This window comes from Sciurus vulgaris, assembly GCF_902686455.1.
Source record: "Sciurus vulgaris genome assembly, chromosome: 10".
NCBI classification, from domain to species: domain Eukaryota; kingdom Metazoa; phylum Chordata; class Mammalia; order Rodentia; family Sciuridae; genus Sciurus; species Sciurus vulgaris.
Genome location: NC_136470.1, coordinates 17,262,629 through 17,279,322, shown reverse-complemented (window position 1 = coordinate 17,279,322; position 16,694 = coordinate 17,262,629). Strand labels below are relative to the sequence as shown.

General features: G+C 36.7%; 1 long non-coding RNA gene across 2 annotated transcripts; it reads left to right on the top strand.

Moving 5' to 3' along the window:
* Positions 1-4,486: 4,486 nt before the first annotated feature.
* Positions 4,487-15,235, top strand: LOC306670558. 2 transcript variants are annotated; one of them, XR_013766453.1, is made up of 4 exons: positions 4,487-4,602; positions 5,059-5,164; positions 10,516-10,686; positions 13,672-15,235. It is a non-coding gene; the product is annotated as an uncharacterized lncRNA (long non-coding RNA). The 2 variants fall into 2 exon arrangements; XR_013766454.1 differs by lacking the exon at positions 13,672-15,235 and having other exon boundaries at positions 10,516-11,000.
* The last annotated feature ends 1,459 nt before the right edge of the window (positions 15,236-16,694 follow it).

Below are 16,694 nucleotides of genomic sequence, written 5' to 3'. Positions count from 1 at the left end.
TCTGGAAGCCTAGACTTCCTCTCAATTAAATGATTTTCCAAGTTAATTATGACAGATCTAATATTCATTTCTTTTGTCACTAATATATTGGATCTATTCTCAGTTCAGTAAATTCATATTACATTTTTTCTGGCTTTTGACTCATTCAGTCTGAGTTTTCCAGATCTACACAGAAATTTCACAATTTTATGTTTAAAAATATTTTTAAATGATGCAAAACATTGACTACCAACAAAGAGGAACATATGAACTCTGAAAACTTTTGGAATTTGTCTGATTATTTTGTTTTACATATGTTTCCCTTATTACTCATCTATGAGAAATTTGTAATATCATCCCATGATCTGAAAAGAAAATCTGAAGGTGAATAGTTATTGATTATTTTCTTTTAAAATGATTTATTAGTGCGTTATAACTACACATAACAGTGGGATTCATTGTGACATATTCATATGTACATGTAATTGTCATATAGTTTTCTCCAGTACTTCCCCTTTCCCTCCCTTTCTCCCTCCCTCCATCTGTTCCTCTTTTTTTCCACTCTGGTCTTCCTTCTATCTGCTTACTTGTGTGTACTTTTTCCATTGGTACATGATAATTATACATCCAAATGAGATTCATTATGGTTTATTAATGCATTCATATAGGATAATTTTGTCAATTCTTCCCCTTTTCCTCTCTTCCTCCTTTCCCCTTGACATTCTGCCTCTCCTCTGTTGATCTTCCTTCTGTTTTCTTGAGATCTCTTCTGTATTAATTTCTTTAAATTCTCTGTAGCTTTCATAGAAGAGGGAAAACATTTGGCCCTTGACCTTCTGGATCTGGCTCATTTCACTTAGCATAATGTTTTCCAGTTCCATCCATTTTATTGGAAATGACATAATTTTGTTCTTCTTTATGGTTGAGTAGAACTCCATTGTGTATATGTAACACATTTTCTTAAACCATTCATCTATTGCTAGACTCCTAGAGTGTTTCCCTGTTTTGGTTATTGTGAATTGAGCTGCTATAAATATTGGAATGCATGTATCACCATAATATGCTAGTTCTGTGAATGAAATAACTGGGTGATACAGTGATTCTCTTTCTCTGTTTTTTGAGGGAGCTCCATATGAATTTCCACGTCTGACCAGTTTGCATTCTTACCCTAATGTGTGAGTCTACCTTTCTCCCTACATCTTCACTAGCAATTATTATTATTTATATTCTCAGACCAGGCACAGAAGAAAGTCAAATGATGAAGTAAATTGAGATGCTCCTTGTTATTGTTTAGATATGAGGTATCCCCGCTAAAGCTCATGTGTGAGACAATGAGAGAGTTTAGAGGTGACATGATTTGGTTATGAGAGCCTTTATGTAATCATTGCATTAATCTGCTGGTAGGGATTAACTGGATGGTAACTGAAGCAGGTAGGATGTGTCTGGAGGAGGTGGTCATTGGGGATGTATTTTGAGGGTACATATTTTGTCCCTGGTGAGTGGATTCTCTCTCTCTGCTGCCTGGTACAATGTCCTGATCTGCTTTCCTGAACCACATAATGTCCTACCATGTCCTACCATGTCCACCATAATGTCCTACCTCACCCCTGACCCCAAGGAATGGAGTTCCCTGTCTACAGACTGAGACCTTTAAAACTGTGAGCCTCAAATAAACTTTTCCTCCTAAAACTTGATCTTGTTGTGTCATCTTGTCACAGTAATGATAAAAGGTAACTAAAACACTCCTGAAGTCACTAGATATTTTATTGTGTCATGAAACATGAAAGTGAAAGAGATAAATCTATTGATATAAGAAGATGAAGATCCACAATCAAAGGGTCTGTTTTTTCAGCATCTCCAGTAAGCTAGAAGCATTTCCCAGCATCCTCCTGAGGCTCAAAATCTTTGTGAAATCAGACAGTTTTGTACCCATAAAATTTTGAAATGTAGTTTAAAGTTGTGTGCTCTAAAAGATATATACTATAATTGAACAATCACACTGTAAGGAATAAGTCCTAGAACTGTGAATGTGATTTTTTTTTAGTTTGTTGTTAGAAATATTTGTTCATTATCTGTAAAAATTGTAAAAATATAGGCCTACAAATAAGTGTCATAAATATGGGTAGGTAAAATTTTCAGCCACATTAGTATTTCTTGATGTAATAAACTCAGGTTTGTAAATTATATATATATATATATAATTTACCTGTGTAAATTATATATAAAATATATATATAATTTACCTGTGTAAATTATATATAAAATATATATATATATAATTTATATATATTATATATATATATATATATATATATATATATAATGAGTCATAAGTAATGTGCTCCTAAAATGGTAAGAAAATTCAAACAAAATACTAGCTGGTTACCATCTCACCAGCAACTTCTGCTTGGGACTTTAGTTTCCAAAACATCTGGAGCTTGGTTTGCAGAGGGACCCTCCAAGCTTAGGTGTCTACTTTCTGCTATCCACTGATTCACCTAGAATTTGCCCATGAACCTTCCAATTTCTAAAATGTTATTACCAGTTTCTTTTCCTTTTTTGTTGTGAGACTTTGTTTGATGAAAACAAATTGTTAAAAATATTTGTCAGATCACAGAATATGAAACCCAATATCCATCAAATCTACTATACTTCTTTGTAAGTTCAGTGTTTTCTCTAATATTAGGATAAATGCAGTTTGATGGTGCTGTGGTACAGTTTCCTCAAAGGGCAACAACTTCTACAGTCCTCATTACTTAAAATTACCCACATCATTAAAATAGCATAGGAAATGGTCAACAGAATTCACCCAGGCTTGTTATAAATAGTTAAGATCTTATTCTGGAAATTTAATCTCATTCTCTTGGAATCCAGATCTTGTCCCAATTAACTCTCTGCTAGCAAAGTACTTTTGCTTTTCTCCTAAGGGGGAAAAACAAGAAAATGTAATTAGATAGTTTGTTCTTGGGCATGTTGGATTTGGTGGGATCAGCAAACTTCTTTTCTAAAGGGCCAAATAAATATATTTGGCATTGTGAGCCATATGGTCCTTGTCATAGCTATTCAACTTTATCTTCTCACTCAAAAACAACTATAAACAATAGGCAAACGAGCAGACATGACTATGATAAATAAATTAATAAGGCTCTATGATGGTCATGTGTGCATTCAATTGAGTCCTTTCAGTAGCTCATGCAACAGTGAAAGAAATAAGTTGTTACTGACTTTGGTCATCTCTGCGCTCTATCAAACAAACATCAGTTCCTGAAAAAAAAAAAAAATCTTTTTACATCAGAGATCTCTCACAGCTGCTAAAACACAGGTACTTATATAAACCATCTGCAATAACAGTGGGTTTAAAGACATGGTCAGCTAAAGTCAAACTGAGGGAAAATGGCTTATATTGATGTTTCCTTCTTTTTTGTTTTTATTTCATCTTGTCACGTTTGTGTAGCTCAATGGGATGTGTAGGGCAATAGTCCACAAATATCGGTGTGTGCAAGAACCACCTGGAGGACTGGTTAAAAGCACATTGTGTTGGTGGGCCTGATGCAAGAGATTCTGACTTGATCTGTCTGGCAAAGTGCCTGACAATTTGCATGTTCAAGTTTCCATGTGCTACTGTTTCAGCAGAATCACCTGGGGACATTTTCACCCAAAACTAATTAAGCAGAATCTCTAGGATAGGCATCAGGGCATACAGGTAATTAAAAATGCCACTCTCTATGAGATTTCAGTATTCAACTGGGTTTGAAATAAGTGGCTAGAACTTGTACTTTATTTCCCCTTTCAGTACTTTTGTAGAATAGCTCTATTTTTGAAATCTTGCCTATATGTGGCTGTCAGCACACTGGATTATTTTTGAAAATGGATAATAGCAAATCATGAGAAATAGATTGTGTAAAGCATGATGTTTTCATTTGAGAAGTGTCAAACCACAGGAAATGGACATGACTGCAGAAGACTTGAAACTCCCACCTGTGGTCTTCCATCTTCCCTGGTGAGGAGAGCTGATGGAGAAGTCTGCTCTCTGAGTCTCTCCCTGAGTGATGTTTGTAATGGGGCGATAACAACAGGATGATCTACTAAACAAGCACAGTTGTGGCCTTGCACTTTTCTGTTCAGTAGCACGTTGTTAGCCTGATGTTGTCTATAGCAGCATTAAGTTCATTTTACAACATGTTCCAAGTTAGATACAGTACTAGTGCCTTGAATTTTTTTTTTTTTAGTGTTACAATATATTGTTTTCCCTCTGCTGCTAATTTAATTAGGAAGACCAGTTATAATTTCAAAATAGATTCACAGCAAACAAACAAACAACAAAAACAAAACAAAACAAACAAAAACCCTGCATGTATTGTAATACCTGTGGGCTTATGGGAAATGATAGCACAGACAGCTGAAATTTATGTAAGATTTGGTTGTGCAATTGCATAATTATTCTTAGAAAACAGCTGTAATTCTTGTTTTTTGGTTATGAACATCATGTGGTATTTTGGGGGGATTCAGAAACTCTATTTTCAAAGTTCAAGTGTTTTGAAGATTACATTTTTAGAATAAGGCTTATGTTGTTTTGGAGCAAATTAATATGTGCTTCTGGGAAATTAACAGAAAAGAGCAAAAGTAAGTGTTCCATTTGTTTCTTTTTCTTAAACACTGTCTCGAACAAGTTTGGCTTTTAAATCTGTTTTCCCTTAAGTTCGGAGTTCATTCTTCAAAAGTTTAAATCTTTCCTCTTTAATTTTTATTCTGTTTACATCAACTAGGATTTGAGTTGGAGTGGAAAACTACTGGATTTTCTTTATAGGCGGTGTCTGCTAAAAGGGTCCATTCTTCTGTTATCTCTTTGACTTTGCTTTGGCTTTCTACTTATGAACAGAATTATGAAAAAGCCTAAGAACTCTCTAGATTTTTATTTCAGAAGGTTCTGATAATTTCTGATAATTCTGACACATACATACACACACACACACACGTAGTTTGAATAATGGCAGGAAAGGACAGTAAGAAAACATTGTCTGCAAATTATTTATTCCTGTCAATAATCACAACATAATATTCTTTAATTACCTTCTGCAGGAAATTGCCTTGTCCTCGTTCAGTTTGTTACTCTTTCTAATTGGAACCATGGACTTGTCATAGATAGAAGTTTGGGGGAGCTCTTCTTTATCTGGACTGTTGCACAGTGAGTTGATCCAAATATTTTGATGACTTTTAGATAAATTTAATCAGAAGCACATTTCTTTTTTTTTTTTTTTTTTTTTGGTGCTGGAGATCGAACCCAGGGCCTTGTGCTTACAAGGCAAGCACTCTACCGACTGAGCTATCTCCCCAGCCCCCACATTTCTTATTTTAAGTCTTTATTCTGCCCTCCACAAAAACATTGGGTTGACAGATAATAGAACTATTAATAAATGAAAATGTGAAAACCATGTACAAAAAGAAAAAAACACAATGAAGATGCCAGGCAAGCTAGTCTTTTATTGTTATGGACAATTGATTGTGGGTATTCTGTGTTAAGATGGATTTAGATTGCAGTTGTTCTGAAAGAGAAGATAGGGAAGAAATTTCAGTCTCAAAATTATTTTATGTCTCATTTCTGCTATCCATCGGACACCCCTTATTCAGGGATTCTGATTAATTGTTATAAATGTTATTGACCTTTACCACACACTTTGGAAATTCATGCAAATTTCTGTTCTCACTTGCAAATTCACTACTTGGCATACCATTTTTGCAGAGTTTGCATTTTTTTTTTTTTTTTTTTTTTTTCTGTTTTTGGTCCTGCCCGTGAGCATTTGTGTTACCATCCCTGCTGGGGAGATTAAATGCTTACCCATTCCGGGGGTCCTGGCTCTCTGTAGTACCCGTGTTCTCTGGCACATGCTTCCAGATATGCTTTTATATCACTAGGTTCACTGAAGGATTCCATTTTAGGCATCTAGTCCTTTTGCTGACTGACTTCATAGACCCGTTGGCTACTAGGTTGTCAAACCTTCTTTGGGCAGATTACAAATCTGGGAAAAAAGTTGTTCAAAGGAGAGAGAGATTTTATAAGAGGGGCAGCAGCAAGATAATATAATAGCACTCTTCCCTTTGCAGAAGCATTGATTTGAACAACTATTCACACATGAAAATACTTTGATGAGAACTAAGGAGTTCAGGTGAGATGACAGCACGTGAGTGGAGCCTTGAAAGAAAATAAAATAAGATACACTGAAGTGGGTAGGAAGACTATTTGACAGTAGTCACCAGACCTCTCCACCAAATCCAGCAATACAGCAGAGCGGGAGACAGCCCACGTATGGAGGAAGAAGTGAATGAAACACCTGGATTTGCTGAGAACCTCAGTACCCTGCTCACCCAAATGAATCCAAGCACCAGGCTGGCCCACAGACCTCAGTTCCAGGCTTCCCTCAGCACCAGGACTGCTCCTGTAGTCCCAGGGACCAACTACACCTGCAGCCCTGGACCCAGCATCTAGGCCTGCCACTCTGGACCCTGACTTTAAGGTGCTCTACTACCAGACCAGACCCTGTTGCTGTAGGCCTACCCCAGTACCAGGCAATGCACATGGTACCAGGTTCCAGGCTGGTCCTCATGGTTGTTTCTGCAGATTCAAGATCCAGTCCTGCTAAAGTATAAGGCCAGCCTTCTTGGGCTTTGGTTGGCCAAGAACTAGGCACACTCTACTGAACACCAGAATCAAGCTGATCCCTGCGGGCCCAGGACCTGGCTCAAATTCCTTGACCCAAATTAGACATACCTTGATGTCAAGCTAGTACATAAACTTAGGCTCAAATTCCATCACAGCCCAAGTCAACCCCCATGATACCCAGGCTTTCAACTGGCCCTTGTTTGTTGTAGCTCTCAACCCCTCCCCTCAAGAACCAGGGACCTGTTGGAGGCTGCTGCCCTGTAGGGCCCACAGTGGTGGCTGGCCTCGCCCTATGACACCGAGAAGCCCAGCTGCAAGTGCTTTCTATTGGCTGACTGATCTCCTCCACGTCCATGCTTAGCTCGTGATCAGTACATGTCCTCACTACTCACCATTAAGTCTCCATGAGCCAAACGCCTGACCCATTAAGGTGATTGGCTGTTATATCCCATAAAGCTGCGTATTTTGCGCGGCGGAGAGAGCAAGCAGGGGAGAGCAAGTAAGGCAGAGCAAGCAAGGCAAGGAGGGCAGGCAGCAGCTGCGGGACGAGAAAAGAGGAGAGGCGGCTGGGGCACGACGAGAGAGGAAGAAGAGAGAAGTGACAGCTGCACAAGAGAAAAGAAGGAGAGAGAAAACTGCACGACAAGAGAAGAAGGAGAGAGAGAGCTGCGCGACAAGAGAAGAAAAAGAAGACAACGGCGGTGGAGGAGGAGGAAGAGCCAGGCACTCGGCTCAGAAGCTCTCCCATAAAAATAAAGACCTCAAAACTTCATTTGAGAGCCGAGTCTTCATTGTACTCGCTGGACGAGGCAGGGACCAGGTCTGCTAACCTTCTAACTCAAACAACCAGCTAGTCCACCCAAGGCGTCCAGCATCCTGACCGTGTGGGCACAACCAAACAACATGCCCTTTGAATAGTGAAAGGTTTCTCATGATAGAGGTAGTCTGTAAGGATTGGAAGACATGCCAACTTGTTCAAGTGCACACACATCAGGGCAAGTCCAGAAGAATCATGAAGAATCAGAGACACAAGACTCCACCAAAGGAATACAATAACCAAGCATAAAACAGAATGGAGATCCAAATTTGAATTTGAACAAAATTCAAAATAATCATCTCAACAAAGCCGTTTGATCTACAAAGGAACGAAGACAACATACTGATATCAGGATAACAATATTGTAACAATAGAAGAAGTTCAATAAGGAAATAGAAACAAAAAAGTAAACATAAATTCTAGAGCTGAAGGAGACAATGTCTGAAAAATTTAATGATCTTCAAAAGCAGACTTGAATAAGATTTTAAGACAGTTAAATGTGAAATGACCCAGTCAGAAGAACAAAAAGAAAATCATATGAAAAGGTATGAAAAAAAATGAAAGGTAAATTATACATATTATAGAGATAGCAGAGAAGCAATACATATGTATGAGAGAGTGAGAGAGAATTGGATGTTTTTGGCTCAAATGACTGCCTGGCCCTGTGACTTTGAGTCTCTGGTGGCATAGTGCATTGTGGTGAGAGCATGCAATGCAGAAATCATGTTCACTTCATAGCCAGAAAGGAAAGAGGGAAAGAGACCAGAATCCCAAAGTCCCCTTTGAGGGCATGCCTCATGACCTAAGAGCTCACACTAGGTCCCGTCTCTGAAACTCTTCACCACCTCCCAGTAAGTACCACCGTCTGGAGACCAAACCTTAAAAATTTAGCAACTGGAAAAATTAATATTGTTCAAATGTTCATTCTGCCCTAAGCAATCTACAGATGTGTAAGATTGCCACCAAATTTCCTGTGCCATTTTTTACATATAGAAAAAAGTTTCTGAAATTCATATGAGATCACCAAAAAATCCTGAGTTATCAAAACAATCTTCATCAAAAAACAAGAAGGCTGGAATCTTCATACTACCTGATTTATTATTATAGTAGGAAACTAGAGTGTCAAAGCAATATGATACTGGGATTAAAAATGGACACATAGTCAAAGGAAGAGAACAGAGAGACTTGGAGTAAATTCAAGCTTTATAGTTAATTGATTTTTTACAGATCACATTGTGAAATTCACAGAATATATGTTGTTGAGAAAAACTGAATGAAGAAAAGTGAAATTTGACCTTTATCTCATACCACATACAAAAAATGACTCAAAATGCATCAAAGACTTTAAAAGGAGATCAGATGTAAAGACTAATAGAAAAACAAGCAAACAAAACAGGAAATGAGAGTCCTGACATTGGTGTAGGCATGAATATTTGGAGATGACCCTCAAAGCACAAGCAATAAAAAAATAGATGAATGGATTTCATGAAAGTAAAATGCTTCTTCACAGCAGAGGAAACAACAGAGAAGAGACGACCTATGAAACGGGAGAAAATATTTGTAAACCATACATCTCATAAGAGTTTAATATCCAAAATAAATAATTTGAACAACTCAATAGTAAGAAGTTATATGATTTAAAAATGGATAAAAGTTCTGAATAGACATTTCAGAAATAAAAGTCAAAGATAAAAATAAAATAAGAGATGGGTACAAAGAGAACCCTGGTATAGTTTTGGAGAAATTTAAATGAATATAGCACTTATGGAAAAAAGTATGGGCAGTTCCCCAAAAAGCTGAAAATAAAATTAACACCTGATCCAGCAGAGTGAATTTTTGGTTATAAATATTCAAAGGAAATGAAATCAGTATCTTGAAGCAATATCTGCATTCCATGTTCAGTGCTGCCCTTTTCAAAACAGCCACATTATGGAATCACCCTAGGTATCTGTTGATAGTTCTGTGGATGGATAAAATATGATGTGGACATGTCCTCTGTCTGTATATCTACAATGGAATAATATTCAGTCATAAAAAAGAAAGAAGTTCTGTGATTTATGATGACATGGATGGACTTAGAGGACATGATGCTAAGAAAAATAATCCAGGCCCATGGAGACAAATACTGCATGATCTCTTCTATATGTGAAATCTAAAAATGTTGAACTCAGAAGCAGAGAATACAATGGTGGCTGTCAGGGATGAGGGGAACAGAAGATGGGGAGATGTTGGTCAGAGGGTACACAATTTCAGTTAGACAGGGTGAGTAAATTATGGAGAAGTAAGGGATTTCATAGTACTTATTAACATTACTGTATTAAATACTTGAAATTTGCTAAGATAGTACATCTAAAATGCACTCATTAAAAAAAAAGTTGACTTTATTGGGGGATGGATGTTTATTAGCTTGGTTGTGCTAATAATTTTGCAGTGTAAATACGTCACACATCACACCACACACCATAAATATAGTGTATACAATTTTTATTTCTCAATAAAGCTGGGGAAGAAAACCTTACCAAAAAAGATGAGAAAGAATTGTATTCAGAGTCAGATAACTTGGCAAAGTCTCTAACCTGCCACCACAAACTAGTTACATCAGTTTCCTCACCTTTAAATAAATAAAAGCTCTCATTCATATGGTTGTGAGGAATAAATGAAATAATGTCTTAAAGTGCTTAGTGCAGCCTTTATGTCATTATGAAGAATGAATATCTGTTTACTCTTACTCAGAAAGAGTGCCTTTTACAAGCTGGAGGCCACATCTTGTATCTGAAAGGATTTTGTCCAGGGATGTTCAGCCAAGAGGCATTGGCTTCCCCAGTCACTCCTGTGTAGATCTGCGTGTACCCTGGGAATAAAGACAAAGTAGAGTGCAACACGTGCAGGTGGAAAGAAGACAGACAAATAAGACTTCACTTTGTTTTTCCAGATGGCTAGAACAAATGAATATGCATTCTTTACACTCACAATGGTTGCAAGAATAAATTGGAATTGTAAGAGAGACTGAAGACAGAGGGGTTTAAACACTGCTTGAAAATTTTCCAATTTTATTTTACAGAGGGAAGGAGGAAAGAATAATTACAGAGCTCTTGATCATGGGGCGTAGCTGCATGTTGTTGGAAACCTGGAGAGAAGAGACGGTGTCACTCTACAGCATGTAATAAGTAGCCGACACCCTTAAGAAGACGTCTGTTTATCCTAGCTGGTGTTTGCTGAGATTCTTGGAAATGTGGGTTGATAGTTTTCATTAAATTCAGAAGAGTTTTGGACAATAAATCTTTATTTTTGTGACTCCTGGGCCTTTTAGAGAGCTAGAAAAAAATGCTCGACTTTAATATGGTTCTAGAACCCACTGAGACTCTCTTCTTTTTATTTGGCTGTTCTCAGTATTTCATGTTGTATAGGTTTTATTATTATTTCAATTTTTTTAAAAAAAGGATCTTTTCTCCTCTCTTTTCTTCTTCTCGTGATGTTCATGTTTTCCTTTAAACTTTGGAGTATTTAGATGTAGTTCTAAAAGACATTTTGACATGCTTGACTGCTACTGAGATCATCTCTGACAGGGTTTTTAACTGTAGGTTTTTTACTCAAGTATAGAAAGGCCAACTGGTGAAGAGATGATTGCAAATGAAAAGATAGCTTGCTGTATTCACAGGTCCTTAGCAGAGGGACAGGGCCTGCAGTGGCAGAGGCAGCAGGGGCAAGTGAGGGCAGGAACCTTTATTGCGTTTGCTACAGGACGTTGCTGGGAAACAGGCATAGCGTTGGCTTCTTTGAATAATTGCAGTAGGCTGGTGCACAGGGTTGACCCTAGCTGTCTTTACTGGTCTTGGGGTAATCAGGGCAGAGGAGTAAGGCCCAGAGAGAAAGCCTGGTGAAAACCTAATGCAGGAGGTGACTGCATGTGGACTTTGACTGGCTAGTTTGAATATGGAAGGTATGCTTGAAGGCAAGTTCTTCTCTCCCTAGGCATCAGCTAACCCAGGGAGGAGCTGTCCCTATGGAGTCTGCAAGGTCCCAGTACTTTGAAGCATCAAATAGAGAATTCAGAACATGTGGTTATTAGACCTTATATATTTATTTATGTTGATGCTTTTTCTCCTTTGTATGAGTAGCACTGCCCTTTAGTTGGAATGGTTATTACATTTAATTAGATAGTGGGCATTTGATTGTCAATTATTTGGATTCTATTGTGTTTTTTCAAGAGTCTTTAGGGTTTTTGGTAAGCAGGGATCTTATTAGCAGATTTGATCCCTTTGATGTGTGATTTTATGTTCTGCTAAAGTGGATCTAGAATAGACTTCATGGACGGGAAATTTGAGTCTTACTATCAGGGTACGAATTTCCTTTTTTACATGGGAACTTGTTTTCTTATAAAAGAATATTATGAGTGCCTACAATATACTAAGAACAGTACTAAAAGTGCAATAAAACATGAAAAAAGTAGGACCTATACCATTTTCTCATAAATCTATTAAGTGGGGTTAGGCGTATAAACTCAATGTTTGGCTGACTATGGCAAATAAAAGTAAGATACTGTACAAAGTTTTGATCAGCAACAAAATTTGTAAATGTGATAATATTTAAAATATAATGAATTCAGATTATCAGGATCTAAAAATGTCTGTTAGAAATTCATAAAAACATATGCTTTAGCATTTGAGCATTCGTTATGTGCTGCTAGTCTAATTTTGTAGAGATGCAATAGTAAAGAAAAGACATATCTGGCTACAAAGTGCTTATCATCTTTTGAGTTCCAAAGGTTAGTAAATAGGTAAGTAAATCCTCCTATTAGAAAAATAAATGTTTTGTGCTATGGTGATCATTGATATGTACATCAGTCATTAGGCATCAAGGAAACCTCCCAAGAAAACATCATTTTAGTTGAGACAAAATAATTACCAAAATGTTATTAGAAGGGAGGGGTGGGGGTATGGAGGTAGGGAGGCTGTTAGAATGAAACAGACATTATTACCTTATGTACATAAATGACTTCATGACGATGTGGTCCTATAACATGTATAATCAGAAAAATGAGAAAATTATGATTCATATATTCCATTTATGTATGATGTATCAAAATGCATAAACGCATTCTACTGTCAAGCATAACTAATTAGAACAAATAAAAAATTTTAAAAATGAAAAAAATATTTATTAGACAAAGGAGAAACATGACTGGGAGAGAGGTTATAAGTGATAGATAGTAGAGGAAAAAAGTATATGTAATATCTTGGCAGCACAATGATAAACATGAAAAAAAGGATAGTAGTTTGTTAATTCTAGAACATGGTGGTCAGGAAGAATGGGTTGTCATGGCAAGACTGAAGAGGCAGGGAGTGGCCAGAGGAATGTGTTTGCTATGGGGTCTCTTGAATGTTTTTCAGCTGTAGAGATTTATGGACATGAAAGTCAGAAAAGATATCTGAGACCTTAAGCAATGGATTCATCATGTGTATTAGCTTGCTAAAGCTGTAACAACAGAAGTAACACAAATTAGATTGTTTGGACAACAGGAACAGTTCTAAAGCTTTTGGATTGGTTTTGAAGAAGCTATGAAGAAGAAAAAATTGTACTGAGGCATCTTCCCTTATTATGTTAGAAAATTATGGATTTTTAAAAAAAACAGCTCTCCATGCATTTGGATTTACAAATTCACTAATTAAAAATAAGTTATGTTCTCAACCCAAGGGCTTGGTTATTAGGCTATAGAATTACTTATAATTTTTGTTGTCTTGTTACCCAACAAGTAATCTATTTCTTCCCATCATTGAGTCAGGGTATGATTAAACAAAATTCCATGAATAACTTGATCACTATGAAATGAAATCTGCCTCACAACGTTTGGCATTCAGTTGGTTAGATCAGATGCTCTTTCAAAAGTCTTTTCTCAACAATAATAAAATACAGAGTCTTGATATGTCCACTGAGAATAGACCTAATTCTTTTGACCTAAAACTAGGACTAATGGGGATCTTGAATAAAAATCACACCCATGTTAAAATAGATACATTGCTCTTCCCTCTAAAAGAACCAATGCTGGAAGCATTAAAAGATGAAATAATGTTTGAATGTTTTTCAGGTCAAAAATTAGGTGCTAATTTATTTCTTTCCTGAATTTGTTGAAAACTATTTTTTATTGCTTGAGGTACTCCGGAGGAAATGATGATTCTGTGCTTTCATGCAAAAATGCACCATTTTTTGTATTTTCTAGGTCTTTGGCTTCATTATGCTTTCTCACAGCTGACCAGCTTGCTGCAGAAAACAGGGCAGTTGACATATCTAGAGCCTCAAGTGAACTTTGGCCACAGAAATGGAGGCAGACTCCCTGTCTTTGTCACTGTTACTAGTGTAGGACCAATATCCACCCTTGACCAGTCAACCATGTCCAGTTGTGGGATCATGAAGAGGAAGACTGCTCCTTTTTGGATAGATGATGATGACTAGACAAATTCTTTACAGTTAGGGTGACAGGAAAAGTCAAGCATATCCAAGATTCCTTAAACCAGATACCTGGGTGCAAGGCATTGGGTGCAACATGGAGGAGAGAAATCATTCCTAGAAAAAGAAATTGCTGAGTAGATTTTCTCCCACATAGTTGTCTTGTAATTTTGTTTCTTTTACATTTTGCTAAAATTTTTCCCGAATACTGAATTCATGCACTCACTGCTTTAGCATTTGGAATGAAGACAGTGAACGAAGTCCATGACGTCATGGAGTTCACTTTCTGGTGTGGTTTTGGAGGTAGATGATAAACAAATGAAGAAGTGAGCAATTATTCCATGATGGTGAGAGTTGCAGGGAAAAGTGAAACCAGGAAACAGGGAAAGAAAAGCTGCAGGGAAGTGTGGATATGTCTTAAGTGGGTCATCAGCAAAACCTCACTCATAAAGCCACATCCAAATAAAGACCAGAAAGAAGCTGGGAGTGGCCTACAAGAATCTCTGAAAGGCCAACATCCCAGTAGAGGAGATGGTCGATTAAAATTACGGACAATGAAGGAAAGCTAGCTTTGTTCTAATGGTGGCAGACAGGTTAACATGCCGTAAACTTTACTTTTCTTTAAATAATACATACTTAAATATAAAACTGAATGGGGATTTTGCTAACATTAGATTAGGGTAGTCAGGCCTGTGGCAGTTTTCAAATTAAAGCACATGTCCTCTGGTCCTTAGATTGACAGGATTCCTAGAAGAATATGAAGAGTCTAGTGCAGTAAACATTTGAAAAGAAAACCTATAAAATAATGATAAATGAAACAATACTATTCATCCAATAGGGAATCTATTTGTAATTTCTAACAGAGATGCCAAAAAGAAGCAAGACAAAGAGTTATATATCCAACCTCCAAATTTCTCTTGATTTGTGTCAGAACTTGCTCAAACATTCCTTTATTACATGCTAGTTTATCTTCTAAATGAATTAATTGGTTGGCAATGCATCTGTCCTTTCCTTGGTTTTGCCAAGGCAATTACTAACATTAATAAGGTTCAATGAATTTCAGGAGCATCTTTCCACTTTACCCTCATTATCCCCATTGATGGTGATGGACAGTGTCACCCTGGTCTTGGTTTTTAAGAATGGAAAATGCAAAGATCATTTATGGGAGTGTGGATATTTGTAGCTGTCACACTTGTTTTGTGATTGTTGGCTGAATGACTTACCAGGCTGCACAGAAAGAATGTTTGCTTTTCCCTCAAGTTTTCCCCAAGGCTACTTTGGACACAGACCCTGCGTCAAAATGAGTAAATATGGATTGTAAAAGAATGACAATAAAGTGCACCAACTGTTAAAGAGAGTCTGATTTAGACATCTTGGGAAATAAAAACTTTGCCAGCAATGTCTTTGCTACTATTTCCTATTTTCTTGGAAAAAAAGAGATGTCAGCGTATCCGATAGATTCCTCTAGCTATTGCTCAGGCAACGAGGTAAACTGGTGGAGACACACTGTCAAAGATTGTCTTTTCTTTCATCCTCATTAATTCTTCCTATTCTGGTCTCCTTTGTTGGAATCTTCCAGGGTAACATTTTGATCTTTTTAAGTTGAAATGCCTGTGGCCCATTTTGGTTAGTTCTAGAGAACTTTGATTTCAAGCTCAAAACACAATTAAAATATTTACTAAAGTTAAATTCATGTTTGCATATCATAAAATGCATTTTTTCCTAAATATTTATTTTGCAATATGTAACACTGACTTGTAGATTTATTGTTTCAGCAAATATGAATTGTTAAAGGAATTTAAATTTCTTTAATATAAAATGATATCTTCAAATTATAATTTAATTATCACTGTTTAGTTATTGATTAATTATCCTTACTTAAAATCATTTAGGGATATATGGTTAGAATGTATCAAGAATGTAACATAAGTTGAAGATTAGACTAATTTCTACTAAGTGATAAATTATGGAATTCTTATTTGTTCTTATATCAGAGGTAATTTTACATGTTGAAAAGCAAGCAATAAGTCAGTTAGTTTTTAAATAATATAAGAACTCTGTTTATAGTTAAGTTATATGATGTCAAATTATTTCAGGTTCATAGCTTCCTGATTTTCTTAGAAAATAGGTACAGGAATTTAATGCCAAAACAATAAGAAATATGTATTAATAGGTATTAAACAGTCAGGTAGCATACAACTACCAATCCACGAAAGACTAATTAAGAAAATAGGATGAACCCTGACTTTGATGAGTAGCTAAAGAAAGAGCTATCACCTGGAAAAGGAGCTGGGTCTGATGCTACTTGATCAAAACAGTAGGACAAGAATCGTGTCCTTTGATAACAGAATTACCCCCATCTCAAGTGCAACTGCTTGCTGCAGGAATCCATTTCCCATCCAGGTTGAGGAGGTTGAGAGTAGCCATGATACTTACCCATTTCCATTTCTTCACTCATTTCTTGTATATGTCTCCTTCTTCCTTTTGGTACGTGGGACTGAAGGAATTGTTACTTCCAGGAAAAGCCATTTAATTGCTCTGTGCGAAGCTCTAGCAATCCCTTGGGGATTGTGATAATGGGTCATGTTACCATGGAGGTGCCCTAACACTGAAGCAGCCTTGATTTCTGGGTCAACAAATGAAGACATGTTGTCCTAGATAGTCACTGTGACCAGTAAAATTTCTGTGAGCAAGAAATAAATTATTGAAGTATTAGGTCATTTAGATTGTGTGGTGTTTTGCTACTACAGTATTATTTAACTTATCCTGATTAATTCAGATATTGGTACCAGAATA